Source organism: Mus musculus, chromosome 6 (assembly GCF_000001635.26).
Source record: "Mus musculus strain C57BL/6J chromosome 6, GRCm38.p6 C57BL/6J".
In the NCBI taxonomy this organism is placed as follows: domain Eukaryota; kingdom Metazoa; phylum Chordata; class Mammalia; order Rodentia; family Muridae; genus Mus; species Mus musculus.
Window position 1 is genome coordinate 135,604,986 of NC_000072.6, and position 13,691 is coordinate 135,618,676.

Consider the following 13,691-nt stretch of genomic DNA (forward strand, 5'->3'; position numbering starts at 1 on the left):
CATTCAGGAATCCAAGTTTCATCTGAGACTCTTCTTTCATTAATCAACAAGTTCAATTGATTTTATGCCCTAAAACTATCCTCTAGGTTTTGTTCTTGACTCTCCATCTTCTCTAACCTTTCTAGCTGTCACCTGGATAGTGACAATATTTTTACTGTGGTCCCTGCCCATCTCAAATCCTTCAAAGGCATTCTTCACAATGCTGCCATGGCAACCCTAGCCAGAGCACAAATCTTATCAGATTCTTGGAGCTAACACCCATGGCTCCTAGTGTTTGACACATGGCCTTTCTTGATATGACACTTCATTCCCACTCCACTGTCCTCTCAACTAACAGATAACCAATCATCTTCATTTCCTTTTCACCTTCTTTTGGCTTAGAATGAATTCCTGTCACTGTGTGAAGAATAATCTTCCTAATCCATTGTCAGATGTTACCTCATCTGTGATTCTTCCTAGCATCCTTCTTGGTAGACAGAAGGACTCAAACATTGGTACCACATCTTGCTTGTTTACTCTTTTCTCGTGGTGTAAGTCACACTGTGAGTACTTACTGCTTTTCCTGTGTGTATGGGTGTGTGTGTGTGTGTGTGTGTGTGTGTGTGTGTGTGTGTGTGTGTGTGTGTACATGTTCTCTACAATTTCCTAAGGGCAGAAATCCTTCTCTTTTCTTCCTCTTATGTGGTATGGGTCTGGGCTATAGAGTATGACTGCTTATTGAATACACTGTGTGTGTGTGTGTGTGTGTGTGTGTGTGTGTGTGTGTGTGTGTGTGTGTGTTTGGTTTTTATTTTTTTTTTCGAGACAGGGTTTCTCTGTATAGCCCTGGGTGTCCTAGAACTCACTTTGTAGACCAGGCTGGCCTCAAACTCAGAAATCCACCTGCCTCTGCCTCCCAAGTGCTGGGATTAAAGGAGTGCGCCACCACTGCCCGGCTGAATACACTGTTTTATGGTTGTTGAAATAGCATGTTAAAGGTACAGTCAAATTCTGCTCTTATGCAATATTTATAAACTGGAAATTCTAGCTTTATAAAATTAAAGTGACTGACTGATAAAGGAGATCTGAAGGATGCTTATGAGCCTTTTATGTGCTTTTTTATTAGCTTTGAGCATCTCCTAATTCATTAATAATGAGGAAAAGCAAGAATGCTGGCAAGTTTTATCTCAAATCTTTATTAAAACAGAGTATTTTTTCCAAAAATAGTTTCCTTGTAGAGCAGGATTGAAGTTTGTCCATAAAATCAGCACTTAGGAAATGATTTGGGTCTTGACCTAGTCCATGAATACAGAATGCTGCAGCTCCTGGGCTCTGGGAGCCTACCCAGCATCCCCCTGTGTTTTCCTGTTAAGGGGGCTGATTCACACAATAGGTAAAAACAAGTATATCATCATGTCTCTGTGGGTATCACACAGTTCAGCAGATTTCATCTCAACTCAGCAGTCACTCTGTGCCGCCCATTTTTTTGTTAATGACATCATCATCCTGCCACCAGGCCCAAAGCCTTCTTGTTCAGTTTGTCTCTCCTCTCCCTCCCTGCTAACACCCAGTCTGTTGTCCTTCCACCTCTCATCGGCCTCCTCCTCGGCTCCCATTGCTCCTGCCTTAATTCAGGTGCTTATTTCCTCTCGATTGGACTGCAGTAATAACCTCCCAAACAGTCTCTCTTTGCCTGGCTCAGATCAGTCTTACCCATCAGGTTAATCTACCTGAATATAGCTCTCATCATGTCCTAACCCAGCCCATATCCTTCCATCTCTTCTTTTCTCCATAGAATCAAGCCCATATTCACTCAAGGTGTGGCTTCTGCAACATCATTTCTCATTACTCTGCTCATGTTCTCGAAGTTTCCACCAAAGCAAACCATTTGTTCTTTATTCACTTGTGCATTCATTGTGTTTATTGAAGCACTGGGTGAGGCTTTAAGGATATTGAAATAAAAAAATCATTTCTGATCTCAAGCAGCTCCCAGATCCTCCCCCTTTCTGTTCAGGACTTTTAACTTTTCTGGTCCCATAGCCTAGGATGATATTTCCCCCACCCCCACTATCAGTGACATTCATCCACAAGTCAGTCATTTCTGTCCCCCATTAAAATACCACCTTCTTTGGTAATCTTTTTTCTTCCCTGCCTCTTTATTCAAGGCTAGAAGAAATCAAATCCTCTTTGTAAATGTTACAGTATGTCACCAGCCTTCTCATATGACTGTGTCTCTTCTATTGAGAGCCCTGTGTTCTTGAGAGATAGCACTGTGCTGTCTTCACCCATCCATCCCCAAGCCATTCCATACAACACCATACAAATACCAATTATTCAGTTAAATTTACTTCTGGTCAAATCTTCCAGCAATACACCATATAAAGGAGACCTTAAAAGACTTAGAAGTCAAAAATAGCCCCCTCCTCAATCTCTGTGTGTGTGTGTGCGTGCTGGGTATGATGTCCAATGCCATGGGCTGGAGAAGTTGATGTAAAGGGCTGGCTTGAAAGTCTATTGACTTTCTGGTTCAGTCACCATGGTAGTTTGGTTCCTTAGTGACCTAGATTATATAGAATCTATTCTGCATTCTCCTGGAGGCATACACTTTATCGTCTGTGTTTGTCAGTTCCACTGTTGACTGACAAGGGCAAAGCTGCTTAGTAGCAAACCTTCACAGATGTTCTAGTCTCACAAGCAAGAGCTAAGGGCAGCTGACTGGGAAGCCAGAGCCAAAGGCTCTGATGCCAAGGATGTGCCAGGGCCTGACTGACACTCACAGGGTGGGGACCAACTTGTAGGAAATAAGGAGCTGGGATGGCTCTAACCTAAGTCCAGAGCTTCCCAGGAAAGGGAAGGCTCACCCGTTCCCTCATCAGTCTGGATGGAAAACATTTCACATCCTTTGCCACTGCTGGATTCATGCAACATCTGTGAACATACCATCTATTTCCTTTGTGACTGAGAATCACAGTAACTCCAACACACTGGCTGTTCGCACTGTTGTGTCACTGGCCAAACCCAACACACTCCTTACTGACTATCTCACTGCTGAGTCTGCCAAAGCATTTGTCTTTAAAGCCCCCTCATAAGCCTCATCTCGTCAGTCTCCTTCCTTGGGAACCACACTCAAAAATACATCACTCCTTTCTCCGGCTTTACCACTCTCTTTATTCTGATCTGTCTTACAAAGACTTGTTGATAACAGTGTCTCCTTCAATATCCTATAAGATTTTTCCAAATTGCCCCATTTGATTTGTTTGTGACCCCAAAGTCAAGCCAAGTTCCCAGAGCACAGTCGTTCTGATGGCACCTAATACATGCTTGCCAAATGGATATCTGAATGAAACATCACTGTGCTTAGCAGTGGGCTCAATGTGCCTCTCAACGGGCTTTCCGTTACCTGAAAGGGGAGTGGAGCTCATAGAAATATCCTCATGTGCTCATCAGCATTGGCCATTGCACCCCACAAGCACAGTGTGCTCCCTAAGTCTGAGATCCAATCCTGGGAATCTTTTGTTTTTGTTGTTCTCCTAACTCCCTCATCTCATCCCTTCTCTGACATTTTGGGGAGCACTTGTTTCCCATCAATAATTTCTTCAGACTTGGTAACCAGTCTGCGTGCACGTGACATGTAGCTTTGTTCCGAATGATAGTGAGGGCAGACCCCCAGGATGAACCAACAAGGCAGGCAGTGTTTCTTTCTTTCTACTTTTCAACTGTCTTAGGGTTTCTATTCCTGCACAAACATCATGACCAAGAAGCAAGTTGGGGAGGAAAGGGTTTATTTGGCTTACACTTCCACATTGCTGTTCATCACCAAGGAAGTCAGGACTGGAACTCAAGCAGGTCAGGAAGCAGGAGCTGATGCAGAGGCCATGGAGGGATGTTCTTTACTGGCTTGCTTCCCCTGGCTTGCTCAGCCTGTTCTCTTATAGAACCCAAGAGTACCAGCCCAGAGATGGTCCCACCCACAAGGGGCCTTTCCCCCTTGATCACTAATTGAGAAAATGCCTTGCAGCTGGATCTCATGGAGGCATTTCCTCAACTGAAGCTCCTTTCTCTGTGATAACTCCAGCTGTGTCAAGTTGACACCCAAAACCAGCCAGTACACCAACCATTGCTTTTGATCTGCATATTTTCCCAGGATCCCAGACCTTTTGGTATTTTCCAATATGAGTCCTTCAGACTGTACTTCTAACAGCTGACGGGGGTCTAGTGTGCAGTTAGCTCACATGAACAAAACCATTAGTATCTCCTCTCTCCCTTCCCTATTCTTTCTATTCTTCCGTGTGTGTGTGTGTGTGTGTGTGTGTGTGTGAGAGAGAGAGAGAGAGAGAGAGAGAGAGAGAGAGAGAGAGAGAGAGAGAGAGAGAGAGAGAGAGAGAGAGAGAGAGAAGAAATCTTACTCTTGTTGGTCAGGCTGCTGTCACACATACCAAGTAACCCAGGATAGCCTTGAACACATAGAAGTCCTCCTGTGTCAGCCCCTAGAGTACTGTAATTGTAGGTATGTACCAGTACACTCAGCTTATAAATCTATCAGGAGAAAGATTACTTCACGAGATTCTTGTGTCTGTTGCACATGCCTGAACGTACCGAGATTACATAACCAGGATTGCTGAGTTTTTCCCACCAAACCCCAACTCTTGGCAGCTATGTGATTCACAGGCATCAGAGTATAACAGTGTGGTTTATAATTAAAACATCTTCACTGGAATGTTATCTATAATAACCAATAACTGGAAACCGTGCTCAACAATGAGGTATGGTTGAGTAAGTGATGAAGTACTGCGCAATTGTTAACATGGTAATTACAGTATCCACAGAGTAACGTACAAATCAGTTTTGGTAGAGTAGAAACTGATAAGCAAGAAAACAGAAAAACACTCAGAAACCACAGCTGTAATTATTTGTATGCATTGTGATAAGCCAATTAATGATGGGGGTAGAGATTTAAGTGATTTTATTCTGCACCTTGAAGCTTGCGTCTACATCATCACTTGAAAACAAAAGTTAAGACATCTGTGAGTATAGTATACAAATATGTAAGCCAAGGCTGGGGCGTAGCTCAGTGGTAGAGCGCTTGCCCTAGCATGCACATGACCTCAAGTTATATCCCTAGCATCACAGAACACAAGAACAAGAAGTAACTTTTGCATACTTAGAGGACCTTTAGGAATGAGAAGGCCAGCTGGAAAAGATGGGGGTGTGAGGTATCTCTCATCCGTGCAACCATCCCCTGTGTTACATACTGCAGATCTTCCCAACTGAGTTTGGATGGCAGTGGTCATGTGTTGATAACCAAGGAAACTGAGTCCTGAAAATCAGTATAGAACCCACAAATTACTAACCATGGGGTCATACCAATAGTGTGTGAGCTACCACGAGCCTGGAGATCTCAGTGAAGAGCCAGACCCACCTGGGGAAGTGCTGATTCCTGACTTTGGGGCAAGCAAAGGCACGGTGAAAGGAACAGTGGACAGAAATATTGGAAGGCTGGATTCTGTTCCCAGCCTGGCATTAAAGACCCATGACATTTTAGGAAACCACTTAAACTAAATAGGTAATTTCCTCCCTCCAGCTGGCCAGCCAACCCTCTTCAGCAAGAACACATTGAGATCTTGCTGGGTGACAGCGTGGAGCTCAGCCCTGGTCCTCCCTGCTGTCTGCCGGAGCCTGCTCCCAGGGGATGGTGGGAGGATAAAGTGAAATAATGTATGTTGGAGGCTGTGTGGAAATGCTGCACTAAATAAATATGAGCTATTATTAAGAAGCACAGAAGCATAGCTGGTCTGGAGAGTGCCACAATGCTAGCAGCTGATTCAGACTCAACCAAAGTGGAGACAATCAGCCACTAACAAAGCCAGGGGAAGACAAAGCCCTCATTGAAGTGGGCTGCAGCTGACTTTTCCAATCTTGCCAGCTGGACACATTCGGGTTTTCACAGGAAGTGGTCTGGACCCCCATGGGACATGGGACTCTGCCTGGGACAGACTATTTTGCCTGTGCACCTGCCTGTTGCAGTCACCTGACCCACAAAGACTGTTCACTAAATGCTTATTAAATCTGAAGGCTTTACATATGTTTTAACAGTTTTGATCTTGTGTGATTGTATTCATCTTAGAGAGATAATAGAGAAAAGTTTCCCTCTTCCAAAGCAGCATTTATTTATTTGTATGGGTGCATGTGTAATGTGTGTCCTATGGCATGCATGGAGACATCAGAGGACAACTTGTGGGAGTTGGTTGTCTCCTTCTATCCTGTAGGTCCTAGAGATCAAATTCAGGTTGTCAAAGCTCAGGGACAGGTGACCTTACCTGTTTAGCCTCCCGACTGCTCCAGAATTTCCATGTCTTGATGAGTACTTTTTTTTTTAAGTCGATGTTTTGAAAATCTAATTTTATTAAAGATAATATCTACAACCATAACTTTACTAAATCAGCATAATCACTAATAACAATCTATAAATATTTGATCATAAACACACACACACATATATATGTATATGTATATATATATATATATATATATTATCATAAGTTGCATATATTTGCACTCAACCAATGGACAGAAGCTGCTGACCCCTGTTGTTGAATTAGGGAAGGCTGAAAGAAGCTGAGGAGAAGGGCGATCATGTAGGAGGACCATCAGTCTCAATTAATCAGGACCCCCAAGATCTCTCAAACACTGGACCATCAAACAGGCAGCATACACCAGCTGATATGAGGCCTCCAACACATATACAGTAGAGGACTTCCGGGTCTGTGTTCATTCAGAGATGATGCACCTAACCCTGAAGAGACTGGAGGCCAGAGGGAGTTTAGAGGTCAGCTGGGGAGGGGAATGGGGACATCCATGTGGAGACAGGGGTTTGGGGAGGAGGTGTGGGATGTGGAAGAGTTGGAGGGTGGATGGGGTGGGGATAGAATATAGAGTGTAAAAAAATAAATTAAATTAAAAAAAGAGAAATGAAGACAGAAAAGAGTAAAGGTGAGTACTTTCTTGTTCAATAGAAATATGGACACGAATTCTTCTTCAAGTTGACTACTTATCATTTTTACGAAGACATAAAATCCCACTTTGTTTTTATGTAGAATCTTGCTATGCTGTTCTGACTGGAACTTGCTGTATGGATCAGGCTGTCCCTAAGCTTGTAGTGCCCTACTCTCTCTGCCTCCCAAATGCTACAGACCTACACAACCACACTTGGCCAAATCCTTTTTTTTTTTTTCCGAGACAGGGTTTCTCTGTGTAGCCCTGGCTGTCCGGGAACTCACTTTGTAGACCAGGCTGGCCTCTTTAATAAGAGTGATTTTAAATTGACTTTGCTCTTTTGTCAAATATGGCTTGTTGTCTTATTTGGTCACAAACTTAGACGCTTGTGAATTGACTAGAGAAAGGAGGCAGAGATCGGGAGAAACAAATAGAAAGGTTAGCAGAGAGTCTGTCCATGCTGTTGAGGCTCTGGTGCCTCTGCATCTTCTCATCCTGTGACTATGACAAATGGGGCAAAGGGAGATGAAGATGGAACCTAAATCAAACCCTCAGTCCCTCCTTCCCTAAGACACACAGCTAGAAGGATCCTTCACAGCTAATGAAGTTTGATTTAATGAACCAATGGCCACCATTTCAGTTCTTAGCTGCTTAGTAACTTAATAAGACAGCCATTGACATTCCCCCCTGCAAACCCACACCTGCATTGTGTATGTCTCCGTCACTCATGCCATCACCATAGCTGCCATCACCAATACCAAACAACAAAACTTATGGTGTAGTGGGGAAGAATGATGCAGCTATAGTTCAAAGGAATAAGATAGACTATGAAGCATCTTTTTGCCCGTGGCCCTGTGGCAACTCTCAGAAGTGGAACTAGAGAGAAGATAGTGCTGTGACAAACTCTACTCAGCTCTGAGCAGTCATCAGATGTGGGTCTCCTGGGGACTGTCAATCCAAGGAAGAATGCTGTGCTTGCAGAATGGGAAACGAGTGGTTTGCATAATGTCTTACAAGGAGGTGGTAGTGAAGGTGTCCATCTCCCTTGGCAAAACCCATCAGTGCTGACTTCTCTCATCCTAATGAAAGACTCCTGTCACAAAGGACTCCTGTCACCTCCAGCCTCAGCAAGCTATGCTTTATATCAGAAACTGGTGGCTGATGCTGCATATACCAACAGCCTTGTCATGCCAACTCCAACCCCTCAACACAGAAACTGGGACATCTTGGGCTAGGGAGAAAGTGCATTAACATCAATACCAGGACTTAATATATATAAAACAAATTCTGTGTTCAAGGATCCACCCTTCAGTTATACTAATAGTCATTAAACCATTTCGTAGAGTCAAATGAAGTTGATCACTCTCTGAAGCACATAGACCATGTTCCCACTGCCTCTACACCTTAGCTTGCTTCTTATCTATGGTCTGAAATACTGCTCCTTTGAATCTCCAAATATCTAAATACTAACGCTTATGGGTGGAATTATATACCTCCCAATACACTGTAGCCCTAACTCCCAGTACCTGTGAATGTGACTTCACTTAAAATTGTGTATTCAGAAATTATCATATTAAGTTGAGGATACAAAGATATTATTAAGGTGTATCCTAATGCAGTATGACATCATTTTAAAAAGGAAATGTCTTACAAGGAGGTGGTAGTGAAGGTGTCCATCTCCCTTGGCAGAACCTGTGTCATCATTTTAAAAAGGAAATAAAGAGAGAAAGAAAGAGAGGAAGAAAGAAAGGAAGAGAGAAAGAAAGACTCGTAAAGTCACAAACTGAAGGAGACAGTAGAAAGACACAGGAGAATAGACCTTTAAAAGCCAAGGAAAGCCTAGGGTTAACAGAGGTTAAGAGAGAAAACCAGGAAAGATTCTTACAGACCTTAAGAGAAACTATTTCTGCTAATGGCTTCATTTCAGACCCAGAGTACCCAAAACTGTGTAGAACTCTGTTATATAAACTCCAGGAACCAATAGAATAATCAACTCTCAGCATCCCACTACTTTCCAGAGAGGATCTTCTCTGAGTGAAGCCCAGAATTTAATAAGCCTTAAACTATAATTATTCATCCACTGGCTTACTGTTGGATTCCTCCAAGATAGGTACTGAAGCCTCCATTAAAATACCAGTGTGACATGACTTCAACTGTGAGACTCTTTTAACCTTTGTGCAAGCCAAGCTATGGGTCTATGTAATCTATGGCTTCCTAGATAGATTCAAAAGGACAAGTTACAGGAAAGGGGGTAGGCTTCATGGAATAGGTAGTAAGTTGTAGGCTAGCAGAATGGCTTTCATAGAGGTCTTCTCCTTGACAACCAGAAGAACCCTTGTAGTAATCTGTATTGTTTCTACTTGTAAAAGCATCCAGGTGGCCTTGGAGATCATACCAGAGTCTCACTGTGGAGTACTTGGATCCTGGGGACAGGCATGAAGACACAAGTGAGGAAGTCCCAAGTCCCATCTTTGTTTTGCTACCCTTTCTAGACATACTTCTTTAATGCTTGTATAGGATTTGCCAAAGCGAAGGCAAAGGACCCAGGCATATGGCAGCGAGCAGCTACAGAGTATGTCCTTATGTGTTTCCTGAAATAAAATCTCTCATTAGTGTTTGGGCTGGCAGGGAAGGTGATAAAGAAGGTGGCTGCCCTCATTTTAATCTAGACCTGAAGCACAATGATGCCTCTCACCAGGATTTGAGACGTTTCAAAAGTGTTTTCTGGTCCTTTTTCTAACTCTGTATGTTGTCATTCTCTTGTCCTCCAAACACCCATAACCTTAATATTCCCTCATATGGCCTGTTGATTACTTAAAGAGGAAATGATCTTCCTACAACATTGGGGAGTTTACTTGATGAATCTACTTGCTCTTTCTCCTACTCCATTTATCTCTCTCATTTACTCAGCTATCCATCCATGTCAGAATTTAGTCAGTGCTCATGAGCTGATTATACTTTAAGTCCAAGAAATTTTCTGGTATCTGATTGGATCTTGGCAAACATTGCCGATGTTGCACATGGCTATGATGTGATCTTTAGCTCATCTTTAGAAACCTAGGATTCCACAGGGCCATGTACACTTGCAATCCAAGGAGAAAAGTAACAGGCTCCAGCAGATGTCCAAGAGGCAGAAACAATTGACTGCCTGAGGGAGGAGGCAGGCAGAAGGAAAGAGGAGTCTCTCCCCTATGTCATCTTTTCACTAGTAATGGTGCCCACCACAGAGAAAGTCCACGTCCTGGACTCCAGTATTAATACACCAAGAAGCATAGTATTAGAATGTTAGTGATGACTCCTGTAGCTGTCACTGACATGAAGATGGGCCATAGTTGGTCTTTCAAACAAGCCTGCCACTGGATCTATGAAACCATCCTGGTAATGCCAAGAGGAGTCAATGTCTCCTCCTGACATTTTAACATAGGTAAGCATCTATGTTACTGTGTCTTATGTTTTCGTCACAATCTTTAGATTTAAGAGCCCAAGAATAGGAAACAGAGCCAGTTTAAGTATTCTGTCTCTCTGTCTTTGTCTCTGTCTGTCTATCTGTGTGTGTTTGTTTGTGCATATGCATGCACACTCATGGGCGTGCATGTGCTCATGGGTGTGTATATGGGTGGACAGGCTTGCACGATGAACACAGGTAGACAGGCTTGCATGGAAGGTGCCCTTATCTGCTGAGGCACCTCACTGGTACCAGTTCTTAGTTCTGTCATTATAAACACAAGCAGGGTCACATTCCTCTAATGGGGGTCAGAAAGTCAGCCAGGAGATGTCTCTTGCCTATGTTCTTAACAAGTGCCGGGCATCGAGCTGTACTTTGATCAATACTTTAAATAGACGTGTCAACAGCTCTGATAAGTTCCGCTTGTATTCCTGCCTTCTATTTCTTTCCCGCTTCCAGTTTGCTAATGCGGCTTACTGATCATACCTGTGGGTCTGTGGTCGTCTCAGCAAGCGACAGCTCAGCAATCGTATCATCTCAGTAAGATGTCCCCTCAGCCAGGGGTGCATAAGATGTCCCCTGAAGGTGGTGGAAGATGCCTCAATTTAGGACTCCTGACATCTGTGGCTAAGGGAATTGACTGAGTCATGCTTCTTGCTTTCTCAAATCTTTGCTTCCCAATTTCCCACTTAAGCTCTTCCTTCTGCTCCAGCTGGATGTTTGTGACTTCTATCTCCATACCCGAGTTTTGACCCTGACTCTACTTTGACCATCAGTTCCTACATATCCTTGAATCCATCATTCATGCCTACAAAGCTCAGTAGCTATGCCTAGGATTTCTAGTGCCCGTGCCTGTGATATCAGCTATTTATTACTGTGGGGTGGGGGATTGATTTTTGCCTCATAGTTTCATGAGTTCCGGCCTACAATCACTGGACTTGCTGTTGAGTACAACTGCCCAGCCATGGCAGCCAGGAAACAGAGCACATCCCTGTGCTGTGGCTTCTTCCTTCTTTTTTATTTCTATGGATCTTCAAGCTACTTAATGCTGCTGCCCTCATTCAGGAGATGCATCTTTGACTTTTAGTTAATTCTCTCTGGAAATTCCCTCATAAATATTCCCAGGAATTTGCTGAGAGAACAGAGATCCAGAGCCAAGCTGACTCCATGACAGGCTACAAACTGGCAGTTTGGGAGACTAGGCCTAATTCTATTTCCCAGAACTGGAGAAGTCCAAAACAAGTCAATGCCAGGGAAAACCACCCCTCAAGAGCTGCCAGTCAGGAAGCTGCCCTACCACCTAGCCTGAACCAACCTCGTGGGGGCCCAGTCAGGAGCTGTAGAAACTGCTCTCCCACCTAGTTTGAGCCAAGTATAGTTAGTCAGCAAAAGTCACCCACTGCTGGCTTTAAACTGACCCTGCAAAGTCCACACCTCTGTCTCCCATCCTGAAGTGTGGTGGACCCCTGCATGCAGGTTCTCTACAGAATAAACACTCTTTGTTCTTGCAGATTATTTGAGTCTAGGATATCATTCTTTGCAAATCACAGACCCTTACAGTGCCTTAATTACTAGCATAGTTGTTTCTCAGTCTGACCAGGTTGCAACCAAGACCAACCACCACAATTAATGTGTCTGCTCTTGAGCCAGAGAAAAAGAAAATCTTGTTAGAATGGATGAGAATTTAAGTGAACTCACTGTTGAAACACTAAGCATAATGTCTTGCCAGAAAAGAATTATAATACTCAATAAGTACATTATACATCAAGGTGAAGTAGAATCTCTTGTTCTAAGTTCTTTATGCAATATGCAATGAGAAAAAGGCCACTGAGTGGATCTAAACATACAGAAATAGAGTATATGTGGCTTGGATTGGATGGTTTGGAGGATAACTATTAAAGGAATACACAGAATGCACAACTTCCTAGCACATAGTGTGGTGGTTTGAATGGGAATGGTCCCTATAGGCTCCCATGCTTGAATGCTTGGTCCCCAGTTAGTGGAACTGTTTGGGAAGGACTAGGATGTGGGTGGAACCTTGTGGGAGAGGCTACGGCCTTCTTGGAAGAAGCATGTCATCAAGGGCAGGCTTTGAGGTTCCATTTCAGGCCTGGTAGCTACCTCTCCATGCTACCTGTTGCCTTTTGATCAGCATATAAAACTTTTAGCTTCTGCTCCAGCACTATGCTTAACTGTTTTCTGCCACGATGATCAATGACAAACCCTCTAAAATTGTAAGAATGCCTCTAATTCAGTGCTTGCTAGGCATCACCTTAGCATTGGTGTCTCCTCAGAGCGATAGAACTTTGACTAAGACAGACAGAAAACAGGCATAGCAAAAGACATCAACATTTTTTTTCTTTTTTATTATTATTACTTTTATTTTTTTACAATTTAGACATAGCCCTCCTCCATTTCCTCATCCCATTCCTCCTCCCGCTGTCTCCATGAGGATGTCCCCCATGCTCCTGCTGGGCCTCCCCACACTCCCTGGGGCCTCAAGTCTCTCGAGGGTTAGGCACATCTTCTCCCATTGAGGCCAGACCAGGAAGTCTTCTGCTGTATATGTGTTGCGGGTCTCGGACCAGCTCGTGTATGCTGCCTGGTTTACGGCCTAGTGTCTGAGAGATCTCAAGGGTCTGGGTTAGTTGAGACTGCTGATCTTTCTATGTGGTCGCCCTCCTCCTCAACTTCTTCCAACCTTTCCCTAATTCAACCACAGGGGTTCCCAACTTAGTCAAATGGTTGTGTATAAGTATCTGTGTTTGTCTCAGCAGTATATACTTCATATTCGAAGCATGTGTTCCCTTCATTGGATCAAGCCTGTTTTGTATTTAATCCTAAGTACTTGGATTGATATTTGATATATCAGATCAACCAACACCAAAAAAATTATTAAATGTTAACTACCATAATGTTCACATTTCTTGTATTATCACTATAAAGCTCTATACCAAGAATCATATCAATTCTTCATTTAATCTTTATACAACTGATTAGGTAAATATATATTTCTATTGCCACTGTAACAAATTGTCATGCACTTAGTGGCCTAATAACACAGATTTGCCTTATAGTTTCATATGTCTGAACCACCAATCACTGGGCTAGAATTGAGACTCAAGGAAGCTACCCATCCTCTGTGAGGTTATGGCAAGAATCTGTCACTTTCTTGATGGTCATGGACTCTAAGTTTGTGCTGTCCTTAAACTTCTTTTTTTTCCTCTTTTTTTATTAGGTATTTTCCTCGTTTACATTTTCAATGCTATCCCAA